Below are 12,141 nucleotides of genomic sequence, written 5' to 3'. Positions count from 1 at the left end.
TCCTGCCCCAAATTTCTAAGCCAGTTTTTCCTTTATCCATACAAGGAGGATGTAGGGTTTAGGGAACCCTGTACATACTAGTAAAGGTGTATTAGTTGTTTCATCTGGCAGCTCTTCCAGTAGTCCAGTACCCAAGCCTGATTTATTGTTGCCTGTGCTGTACTAGTTGTTAAATATTTTGAATATCACCTTTGCTATGATCCTGATGAGAAGTCAGATTAACCAAACTGGAAATATATTAGAAGCAGGCCAATGTATTACTATGTTCCATAAATATCTGTTTGACATTTAACACCATATATTTTCTTTTAAAGGTTAGGCCTGAGCTCACATTTGTTCAAGGAATAAATAAATTGGAGACCATGCATCTTGTCGTAACATATTCCTCATATAAAGCCTAGATGGTTTGAGATTTTAAGTACATAGTACTGCTCCATTGCTGTATGTACAGAGAGCAAAGTAATTGTCCTGAAGAAGGTTAGCTTGTGGGTGTCTATAAACCTTGGTGAAATTTTTGATAAGTAATCTTTAAAAAGCTAGGCCGTTCATTCTGGAAGCGAGAGAAATAGTTGCCAAAGTAGTTTAGAGAAAAGGAGAAAAATATTTCCTATCTATCATGTGGGCTATGAATCCTACCTCTATATTCCCACTTTCTCTTTGTTACAAAATCAAATCATAATAGAGATAAATTAATACAATAAAATGAAAAGAAAATGAGATATTAAAATAAAATATGAGTTAATCTAAAAAAAGAATAAAATGGGAAATTTTAAATATCTAAGTTAGAAAAGTAGACATTAAAAAGGAACTTGAAGACCAAGTGAAGATTAAAGTCTAGACATTTGAAATGATAAAATAATAAAATTTCAGATAAAAGATATAGGGCAGATAACAAGATAAAAATTATAAAAGAAAGTAAAGAGTTACAATAAAGTGAACAAATTAAAACATGTGATTAAAAATAAAAAATAAGACAGGACTAAAAGCTAAGAATAATTTTAATTAATAAGTTTAAAACTATAAGCTTAAATGCATTATTAAATTTGAGACTGACATATACACACTCCCATATTTAAAACAAAATGCCTTTCTGTGAATAAATAAATAAATAAAACAATAAGAGCAGAAGTCAAATAATGGGATACCTTTAAACTTTCATCTTTCACTTATCTTACAAATCCTTATACTGAATGGGCTTTTAAAAATTATTATTATTAGCAGGTAAAGAACTCTATAATCCCAAGAACTGAAAAGCTACAAGATATAACAAGCAGTAGGTAGCCAAGCTTCTATAACCTCCATGGAAAAATAAAAACTGAAACAAGAAGCAAAGAGATTTTACCAGATATGTTTTAATTATTTTAAATATGCAAAAATTAAGGATGAGATTGCTTTTCATAATTCTTCAGTACTAACTATACAAGTTTAGGAAAGTTTGTTAGATTCTTTTCCTTTGTTGAATGACACAACTTTGCAGAAACAAAAAAATGCATATCATAAAAATAGTTCTTTTGTTAGCAGTATGACAGATAGTTTGAAGCACCTGATACCAACTTGGCGTCTAACTGTGTTCTTAATTCTTGCAAATTTAAGATAATTAATACCTTTGAGGTACTGCATGTGCCTTTTGAAAAGAATGGTTTTTATTTTCATGTTAGAAATTCTAGAAAATAATTGTAGCATGCTCAAAAAATTGGGTCTTCTTATCTTCCAACCATCTAAAGAAATATTTTACTAAATCATATTTTATTCTTACTTTTTTATAGTGCAAATGCAGAATTTATTAAGCTATGGAAATGGTCACTAAGAATGTTATCATGAACATGTGTCAGATTCTAATGTAAGATGGCTCAATTTTTAGAGGTAAGGGATAAACTTAAACAGTTGATATATTTGAGATGTATTCATTATTTGCCTCAACAAAACAATCCATGGTTTTTCTTGGTTGAGACTCCATAGTTCACTGTTTCTCCTAGTTACAGGTATTTATTTCAGCACAACTGATGTATATCTTGCATGTATAAGTAAATATGATTAGACCCATTATTTTATTAAAAAGTGGAAGTCAATATTTCTAGTATGTTGCTAGGAATGTGCATTGAAATAAATAAACTGCTCATGATTAATCTATGGAATTGATTGGAATCTATGGTAACAATGGAAACAGTGAGAGACTTTATTTTGGGGGGCTCTAAAATCACTGCAGATGGTGACTGCAGCCATGAAATTAAAAGACACTTGCTCCTTGGAAGAAAAGCTATGACCAACCTAGACAGCATATTAAAAAGCAGAGACATTATTTTGCTGACAAATGTCCATCTAGTCAAAGCTATGATTTTTCCAGTAGTCATGTATGGATGTGAGAATTGGACTATAAAGAAAGCTGAGTGCCAAAGAATTGATGCTTTTGAACTGGGATGTTGGAGAAGACTCTTGAGAGTCCCTTGGACTACAAGGAGATCCAGCCAGTCCATCCTAAAGGAAATCAGTCCTGAATATTCATTGGAAGGACTGATGCTAAAGCTGAAACTCCAATACTTTACCACCTCATGTGAAGAACTAACTCATTGGAAAGACCCTGATGCTGGGAAAGATTGAGGGCAGGAGGAGAAGGGGATGACAGAGGATGAGATGGTTGGATGGCATCACTGACTCAATGGACATGAGTTTGAGTAAACTCCAGGAGCTGGTGATGGACAGGGAAGCCTGGCTGCAGTCCACTGACTGCATTTCAGTGCTGCAGTACATGGGGTTGCAAAGAGTTAGACACAACTGAGTGACAGAACTGAACTGAACTGATCAATCTATAGGTTTTCAGAATCAGAGAAGACCAGTCTGTCAGTAGCAAGGGAGGATAAAATAATTTTGCCCACCATCTAGTTCTATAAATATGATATCATTAGCCACTGCCATCACTGAATGAAAGTATACCCTGAAAGGATTTCATGACCAAAAAACAGACTCCTTAGATATTTAGAGATATCTCAGGAAAAAAAATTAATGGACCCAGATTCATGTATCTTCCTATATGTAGAAAAGGAGTAGAATCATTAACTGAGATATCTGATCCTTGTAACTAGCTGTAATTTTTTACCTCTAAGATGTATGCTTAACTGCACAAATTTCTTAGGCAAAATCGTATATGTACTGGCTTGTTCCCTACCTCTTTGGAGAAGTTGCCTCAGAGCCACTGCTGTTTCCTGGGCTATAACCCTCAGTAAGGTCACTGAACAAAACTGAAATCAGCAATTCTCACTGTCCACAGGAGAAAAGGCAGTTTGTTATTGTTTTAGTCACTTAGTCAAGTCATGTTTGACTCTTTACAACATCCTGTACTATAGCTTTCCAGGCTCCTCAGTCCATGGGATTTTCCAGGCAAGGATACTGGAGTGGGTTGCCATTTCCTCCTCTGGGATATCTTCCTGACTTAGGAATGGAACTTGTGTCTCCTGCATTGCAAGTGGATTCTTTACCACTGAGCTACCAGGGAAGCCTAAAAGGCAGTTTCAGTTCAGTTCAGTTCAGTCGCTCAGTCATGTCCGATTCTTTGCGACCCCATGAATTGCAGAACGCCAGGCCTCTCTGTCCATCACCAACTCCTGGAGTCTACCCAAACCCATGTCCATCGAGTCAGTGATGCCATCCAACCATCTCATCCTCTGTCATCCCCTTCTCTTCCTTCCCCCAATCCTACCCAGCATTAGGGTCTTTTCCAATGAGTCAACTCTTCGCATGAGGTGGCCAAAGTATTGGAGATTGAGCTTCAACATAAGTCCTTCCAATGAACACCCAGGATTGATCTGTTTTAGGATGGATTGATTGGATCTCCTTGCAGTCCAAGGGACTCTCAAGAGTCTTCTCTAACACCACACTTCAAAAGCATCAATTCTGCGGCGCTCAGCTTTCTTCACCGTCCAACTCTCACATCCATACATGACTACTGGAAAAACCATAGCCTTGACTAGATGGACTTTTGTTGGCAAAGTAATGTCTCTGCTTTTAAATATGCTATCTAGGTTGGCCATAACCTTCCTTCCAAGGAGTAAGCGTCTTTTAATTTCATGGCTGCAATCACCATCTGCAGTGATTTTGGAGCCCAAAAAAATAAAGTCTGACACTGTTTCCACTGTTTCCCCATCTATTTTCCATGAAGTTATGGGACCAGATGCCATAATCTTAGTTTTCTGAATGTTGAGCTTTAAGCCAACTTTTTCACTCTCCTCTTTCACTTTCATCAAGAGGCTCTTTAGTTCTTCTTCACTTTCTGCCATAAGGGTGGTGACATCCGCATATCTGAGGTTATTGATATTTCTCCCAGCAATCTTGATTCTAGCTTGTGCTTCTTCCAGCCCAGCGTTTCTCATGATGTACTCTGCATATAAGATAAATAAGCAGGGTGACAATATACAGCCTTGATGTACTCCTTTTCCTATTTGGAACCAGTCTGTTGTTCCATGTCCAGTTCTAACTGTTGTCTCCTGACCTGCATACAGGTTTCTCAAGAGACAGGTTTTTTTTAAAAAAAAAATCCACCTAATGCACTTTTAATTACTTCATGTAGTATGTGGGTGCTCAGTCACTCAGTCGTATTGGATTCTTTGCACCCCCCTGAACTGTAACCCACCAGGGATTGAACCCACATCTCCAGCATATGTCTCCTGCTTTGCTGGCAGATTCTTTACCACTGAGCCACAAGGGAAGCACATGTCCTGTAGTAATCTTTAATTCAATTAAAACAAATACTTTAACCATGTTATAAATTTGGTGGAATGGAAAAAGTCACTTAGCACATGAATGAGCCTAGTCAGCTGCTCAGCACCTCAACTTTCTTTTCAACTTTACATTGGGTGGTCTGCACTTTTCACAAAGCACTGTCTTTGGGAATAAAATGTATTTCTATAGAAAGCTAGACTTTCTATACAGTAAAGGAGTAAGGAGAAGCAGTCTGTCTCAAAGGTGCTTATTTTGGCAGGGCAAACACATTTCCTATATTCGTGCTAAGTCACTTCAGTCATGTTCAACTCTGTGTGACCCTATGGACTGTAGCCAGCTAGGTTCCTCTGTCCATAGGATTCTTCAGGCAAGAATACTGGAGTGGGCTGCTATTTCCTTCTCCAGGGGATCTTCCCAACCCCGGGAGAGAAGCTGTGTCTCTTATGTCACCTTCATTGGCAGGTGGGTTCTTTACCACTAGCGCCACCTGAGAAGCCCATTGCCTATATTAGATTGTATATTACAGTTTTTTTGAAATTGATGTTTTAAAATGTTTTGTTTATGCTTAACATAATGGTTAGAAGATATCTATTGTTATTATTATGGAAATAAAGACAAGCAAAATTATAATTAATAAAATATATTTATTCATAGTTTCTTCAGCAAGGGAGTCAGTCACCATACCTTAGCTTTGTCAGAGACTCAAAGGCAGATAAGAAGTAAGAAAAGTTTAGTGGAAAAAAGAGAACGCTTCAGTTATGCGTGATTGGAAACTGTTGGTATTCAGAAGCTGGATATGTGCTTTCTAGAAGTGGAGCATCCTGCCTGATTGGTTTGTGGTACACATTTGGCTCTCTCTCATTGTACCTGAATTGAAAGGAGGCAAAATTAGGAAAGCTGGCAGTGATTGACCTAGTCCTGATCTTTCTGAATTCACTGCTACAGAGGTTGTAGCTCAGAGTTTTATTTTTATATATGCTCTAGTCATTGTCTGTATATTCAATTTTTCATTATCAAATATTAGTATCATACATTTGTGTTTGATACTTTTTTGAGTACCCACTAGGTGTCAGGCAGTGTTTTAGATGCCAGGGGCAAACAGTGAACTACACAGGACAAAGCAAAAGCCACTGCCCTGAGAGATTGCATTTGAGATAGGAAAGAGATAATGTTCAAGATTGGTTGCAGACAAGAAAGAGTTGACATTGACAAAAGGAATTGAGGGAAAAAGTAATCCAGGCAGAAGGAACAGTAAGAGATCCTGAGGTTGTGACATGTCTAGAGTATTATGTGAATAGCATGGAGTCTGTGCAGCTTGAGTAGAATTAATAAAGGAGAAAAGTGGAAGGCCATACAATCAGAGAGGCAAATGGATCAGATCAAATAGGGCAGAGTAACCATTTTAACAAATTTAGCTTCAGATCAGAGAGAGAGATGGGAAGCTATTGAAAAGTTTTGAGTAGAAATATGGTAAAAAAATATGTTTTAACAGGACCACTCTGTTGTCTATAAAATAGACTACGGGGGTACCAAAAGGCCTAGTTTAGGAGATCAATTAGGAGGCTATTGCAACAATTGAGGGTTCCAAAAGCCATTCTGACTTTTGATTGGAGAATTTAATCCATATATATTTAAAGTAATTATTGCTTTGTAAGGACATAGTATTTCCATTCTAACAATCAATTCTTAATATTTCAAAATAATTTTATCACCCAGGTATGCATCTCTAGGTCTTAGAACCTTATTTTGCAAACTCATGGTAAAATCATCCCTTTCCTCATCACTGTCCTCTGAGTTTCTTATAAATTGGCACCTGGACCTGGAAACTATATCAGACTTAGATTTTTGTCACTTTTACAAATGAATAGATAGTGTATGGCAAGAGTACAGGAGGCACAAAATATCTGGTTGTCTCTTCTTTTGTAATGTTAGCACTCATTGATACTTAATGCCTATACTTGTTCATTCATTGTGACTTGAAATAGAAATGTTCTAATATTATTTCTTACTCAACTTCTGGATACTTTTATAAAGTGACAGACTCATTTGCTATGTGTTTCCCTTTATTTACCACTTTTTAAGCTAATGAACTGCTTCCCTATCATCCTCTAAAGGTGACTGATTTATTAAAAATACTCGTATAACTCATGATTTAAACATATTTCATGGGATTCAGTCCTTTGCAGGAATTGTTATTACAGAAGTTTGTGTTATCCCCTTTTTGGTCAGTGGGAGTCTTTTCAAGTTGGTTCCTAAGTCCATCTGACCTACTCATATTTGGTAGCTTCCCTACTATCTATCATTACAAGTTCCAGCTTGTTTTGTATATTTTTTTAAACCTTAACTGCAATCAACCATTTCTCCATGAAGCCCTTCTTTTAGATAGTGGTAAATGATATTTCAAGACTGCAATCTGGACACTAGGCTTGCTCGTTTTTACTGAGTTGGGATTGTACCTGGATATTTTAATTAACTAACCTAGAAAATTCTTTTTTTTTAAAAAAAATATTTTCTTCTAGTTTCACTGAAATATAATTGACATACAGCACTGTATAAATATAGGGGTACAGTATAATGATTTGACTTACATATGTAATGAAATTATTATCAAAATAAGTTTATTAATAGTAAGCATCTGTCATCTCATATAGATATACTAAAGAAATAAAAAAAAATTCTCTTCTGATGAGAATTCTTAGGATTTACTCCCTTGACAACTTTCATATATAATGTATAACAGTGTTAATTATATTTATCATGTTGTATCAGTTCAGTTCAGTTCAGTCACTCCGTCGTGGTTACATCGCTATTTCTTATTTATCTTATTACTGAAAGTTTATACCGTTTGACCACCTTCATTCAATGCCCGTCTCCCCAAACCCCACCTCCGGTGACCACAAATTTGATCCTTCTTTCTATGAGGTGTTTCTTCTATTTTTGCAGTATGATAGACTTACAACACCGTATTATTTCCTGGTACACAACATAGTGATCTGATATTTCTTTACTTTTCAAAATGCTTGCCATGGTAAGTCTAGTCACCATCTGTCACCATACAAAGATTTTGCATAATTATTGACTATATTCTACACATGGTACATTTCATAACCATAACTCATTGATTTTGTAACTGAAAAGTCATGCCTCTTAATCTCCCTCACCTATTCTTCCCCTCACCCCCTCACCCCCTCTCCGAACTCTCAGAACTTGTTTGTTCTCTGTATCTATGAATCTATTTATGTTTACTTATGTTCATTTGTTTTTTAGGTTCCACATATAAGTGAAATCATACAGAATGTGTCTTTCTCTGTCTGACTTATTTTACTTATCATAATATTCTCTATGTCCATCTGAGTCATCACAAATGGCACCATTACATTCTTTCTTATGATTGAGTAATAGCCCGTTGCATACACATACCACATCTTCTTTATCCACTCATGTATTGATGGACACTTTGATTACTTCTGTAGCTTGGTTATAGTAAATTATGCTACAGTGAATATTGGGTTGTATATATCTTTTCAGGCTTTTGTTTTGTTTGGATATGTACCCAAGAGTAGAATTGTTAGATCACAGGGTATTTATTTATTTTTTTAATTAGTTTATTTATCTATTTTTTAACTTAATCGGTAAAGATAACCCTGTATGTGAGACATCAAAAGAGACACAGATATATTTTTAATTTTTTGAAGAATTTCCACACTGTTTTCCATATTGGGGGCACCAATTTACATTCCCACCAACAGTTTCCACACCTTCTCACCAACACTTATTATTTGTTGTCTTTTTGATAATAGCCATTCTGACAAATGTGAGGTGATATCTCATTGAGGTTTTGATTTGCATTTATCTGATGATTAGTGATGTTGAGCATCTTTTCACTATGTATATTGTGTGTGTGCTAGTCTCTCAGTCATGTCTGACTCTTTGCGACCCCATGGACAGTAGCACACCAGGCTCCTCGGTCCATGGGATTCTTCAGGCAAGAATACTGGAGTGGGTAGCCATTCCCTTCTCCAGGGGATCTTCCCAACCCAGGGATGAAACCCAAGTTTCCTACATTGCAGACAGATTCTTTACTATCTTAGCCACTATTGGCCATCTGTATATCTTCTTTAGAAAAATGTCTATTCAGATCCTCTGCCCTTATTTTAATTGGGTTGTTTGTATTTTTGATGTTGAGTTGTATGCATTCTTTATGTACTTTGAATGTAAACCCCTTGTCAAATATATTGTATGCAAATATCTTCTTCCATTCAGTGGGTCACCTTTTCATTTTGTTGATAGCTTCCTTACTTGTGCAAAAGTATTTTAGTTTGATGTAGTCCCATTTTTAAATTTTTTATCTTGTTTCCCTTGTCTGAGGAAACATCCAAAAAATATTACCAAGACCTATGACAGAGGATACTATGTTTTATTTATAGAAATTTTATGGTTTCAGGTCTTACATTTAAGTTTTTAGCTCAGTATTGTACATGGTATGAGAATTAGTACAGCTCGATTCTTTTAAATGTAGCTGTTCAGTTCTCCAAACACCATTTATTGAAGAGGCTGATGCTGAAAATCCTTGCTTCCTTTGTTATAGGTTAATTGCCCATATAAGTTTAGGCCCATTTCTGGACTTTCTATTTTGTTCCATTGATCTACATGTCTGTTTTTGTGCCCATACCGTACAGTTGTGATGACTGTAGCTTTCTAGTATAGCTTGAAGTCAGGGAGCATGGTACCTTCAGTTTTGCACTTCTTTCTTGAGATTGTTTTGACTATTTGTGATCCTCTGTGTTTTCATACAAGTTTTAGAATTACTTGTTCTAATTCTATGAAAAATGTCATTGGTATTTTGATAGAGATTGTATTGAATCTATAGATTGCCTTAGGTTGTATGGTCATTTTAACAATATTAATTCTTCCAATTTATGAACATGGTACATCTGTCCTTGGTGTCATCTTCAATTTCTTTTACAAGGTCTTATAGTTTCTGAGTATGGGTCTTTTACCTCCCTTGTTAGATTTATTAACAGGCATTTTATTCTTTTAGATGTGATTGCAAATGGGATGATTTATTTTTCTTTTTGATAGTTTGTTCTTTGTGTAGAGAATCACCACAGATTTCTGTATATTGGCTTTATATCTGTAACTGTACTGAATTAATAGGTGATTTCCAGTATTTTATTGGCAGTGTCTTTAGGGTTTTCTATGTATAATATCTGCAACTAGTGACAGTTTTACTACTTCCTTTCCAGTTTGGATTCATTTTATTTCTTTTTCTTGTCTGATTACTGTGTCTAGGACTCCTGGTCTTAATACTTTGTTGAACAAAAGTAGTGAGAGTAGCCATCGTTTTCTTGTTTCTGATCTTAGAGAAAAAGCTTTCAGCTTTTCACTATTGAGTATGTTAGCTGTGGGCTTGTCATATATGGCCTCTATTATGTTAAGGTATGTTCCCTCTATACCCACTTTGTTGAGAGCTTGTATCATAAATGGGTGTTGAATTTTGTCAAAATCTTTTTCTGCATCTATTGAGATGATTATGTGATTTTTATTCTTCAGTTTGTTAATGTAGTGTATAATGTTGATTGGTTTGTGAATATCAAAACATCCTTACATCCCTGGAGTAAATCCCACTTGTTTATGGTGTATGGTCCTTTTAATGTATTGATGAGTTCAATGTGCTAGTATTTTGTTGAAGATTTCTGCAGCTATATTCTTCAATGATATTGGCCTATAATTTTCTCTCTTTTTTTGGTCCTATCTTTGTCTGGTTTTGGAGTTAGACTCATGCTTGCCTTATAGAATGAGTTCATAAGTGTTCTTTCCTCTGCAATTTTTTGGAATAGTTTGAGAAGGATAGATGTTAACTCTTCTTTAATTATTTGGTAGAATTTACCTGCGAAACCATCTAGCTCTGGATTTTTGTTTGTTGGTGGCTTTTTGATTATTGATTCAATTTTATTAGTGGTAATTAGTCTGTTCATATTTTCTATTTCTTACTGATTCAGTCTTGGGAGGTTGTACATTTCTAGGAATTTGTCCATTTCTTCTAGGTTGTCCATTTTATTGTTGTATAATTGTTCATAGTATTCTCTTATAATCCTTTGTATTTCTGTAGTGTTGGTTGTAATTTCTATTTCATTTTACTTGTTTGAGTCCTCTATCTTTTTTCTTGATGAATCTGACTAAACATTTATCAATTTTGTTTATCTTTTCAAGGAACCAGTTCTTAGTTCCATTGATCTTTTCTTTCTTTTTTTTTTTTTTAGTCTCTATATCTGTGCCCCCTCACTGATGGGCAGAGCCAGGTTACTGGGATCTCTGTCTGTGGCACCCTTGGATCCAAGTGTCGGCCCGCTGGGGGGCACCTCCAGGTAGTCCCAGGCCTGATGCTGCCCCTGATTGTTAAAGCGAGGTTCCAGAGATTGTGCCAACTCACTGGTAGATAGAGCTGTGTCCCGGGGTCTCTGACTGCAGTCCCCTGGGAATCTGGAGTTGGTATCAGCCCACATATGGGTGGGGCTAGGGAACAAGGGGTTCTGTGACTGATGCTGACCTGTTGGTGAGTTGGGTTGCTCTGCTACACTTGGCCAGGTCCTGGGACAAGTGGGAGCTCAGGTGGTCCTTTAGCAGCCAGTCCACTGGTGGGTGGGGCTGTGTCCTCATCCAGCTAGCTGCTTGGTCTGGGACATCAAATGACTGGTGATGACCATCTGAAGGGCAAGGCTGGGTCTAGCACTAAGCTAGAGGGAGGATTCTAAAATGACACTTGCCAGAACTAGTGTCCTCCTTGTAAGATTAGCTCCCCTAAATATTGCTTACATCATCTGTGTCCCCAGGGTGAGTTCTAAATGCCTCCTGCCTCTCTGGGAGACTTGCAAAGATCAGCAAGAGGGTCTGACCCAGGCTTCTTTCAAATTACTGTTTCTGCCCTTAGTCCCAGAGCATATGAGAATTTGTGTGCACACTTTAAGAGTGGTCTCTGTTTCCCACAGCCCTCTTACTCTCCTGAAAGTAAGTCCCATTGGCCTTGAATGACAAATGTTCTGGTGACTTGTCTTCTTGGTGCAGATTTCCCAGGCTGGAGAGCCTCATGTGGGGCTTGGACACTTCGCTTCTTTGGGGAAACCTCTGTAATTGTAATCATCCACCAATTTGTCAGTCACACAACCCAGGGGTATGAGTCTTGATTTATACTCCTTCTCTGACCTTCCACCTGTCTCATTTGTGGTTCCTTATGTCTGTAGTTGTAGAAAATCTTTGCTGGTAGTCTTGAAGTATTTGTCATTGATACTTGCTCTGTATTTAATCGTAATTTTGGTGTGCCCATGGGAGGAGGTGAGCTCAGGGTCTTCCTACTCTCCCATCTTGGCCACTCTCAAGATTCTTAAGCATGTATACATCTGTATTGCATGCATGCATGCTAAGTTGCTT

The sequence above is a fragment of the Giraffa tippelskirchi genome, chromosome X (assembly GCF_054371585.1).
Source record: "Giraffa tippelskirchi isolate mGirTip1 chromosome X, T2T-mGirTip1v1.2.pri, whole genome shotgun sequence".
In the NCBI taxonomy this organism is placed as follows: Eukaryota; Metazoa; Chordata; class Mammalia; order Artiodactyla; family Giraffidae; genus Giraffa; species Giraffa tippelskirchi.
Note: the sequence above shows the minus strand (reverse complement) of the source record.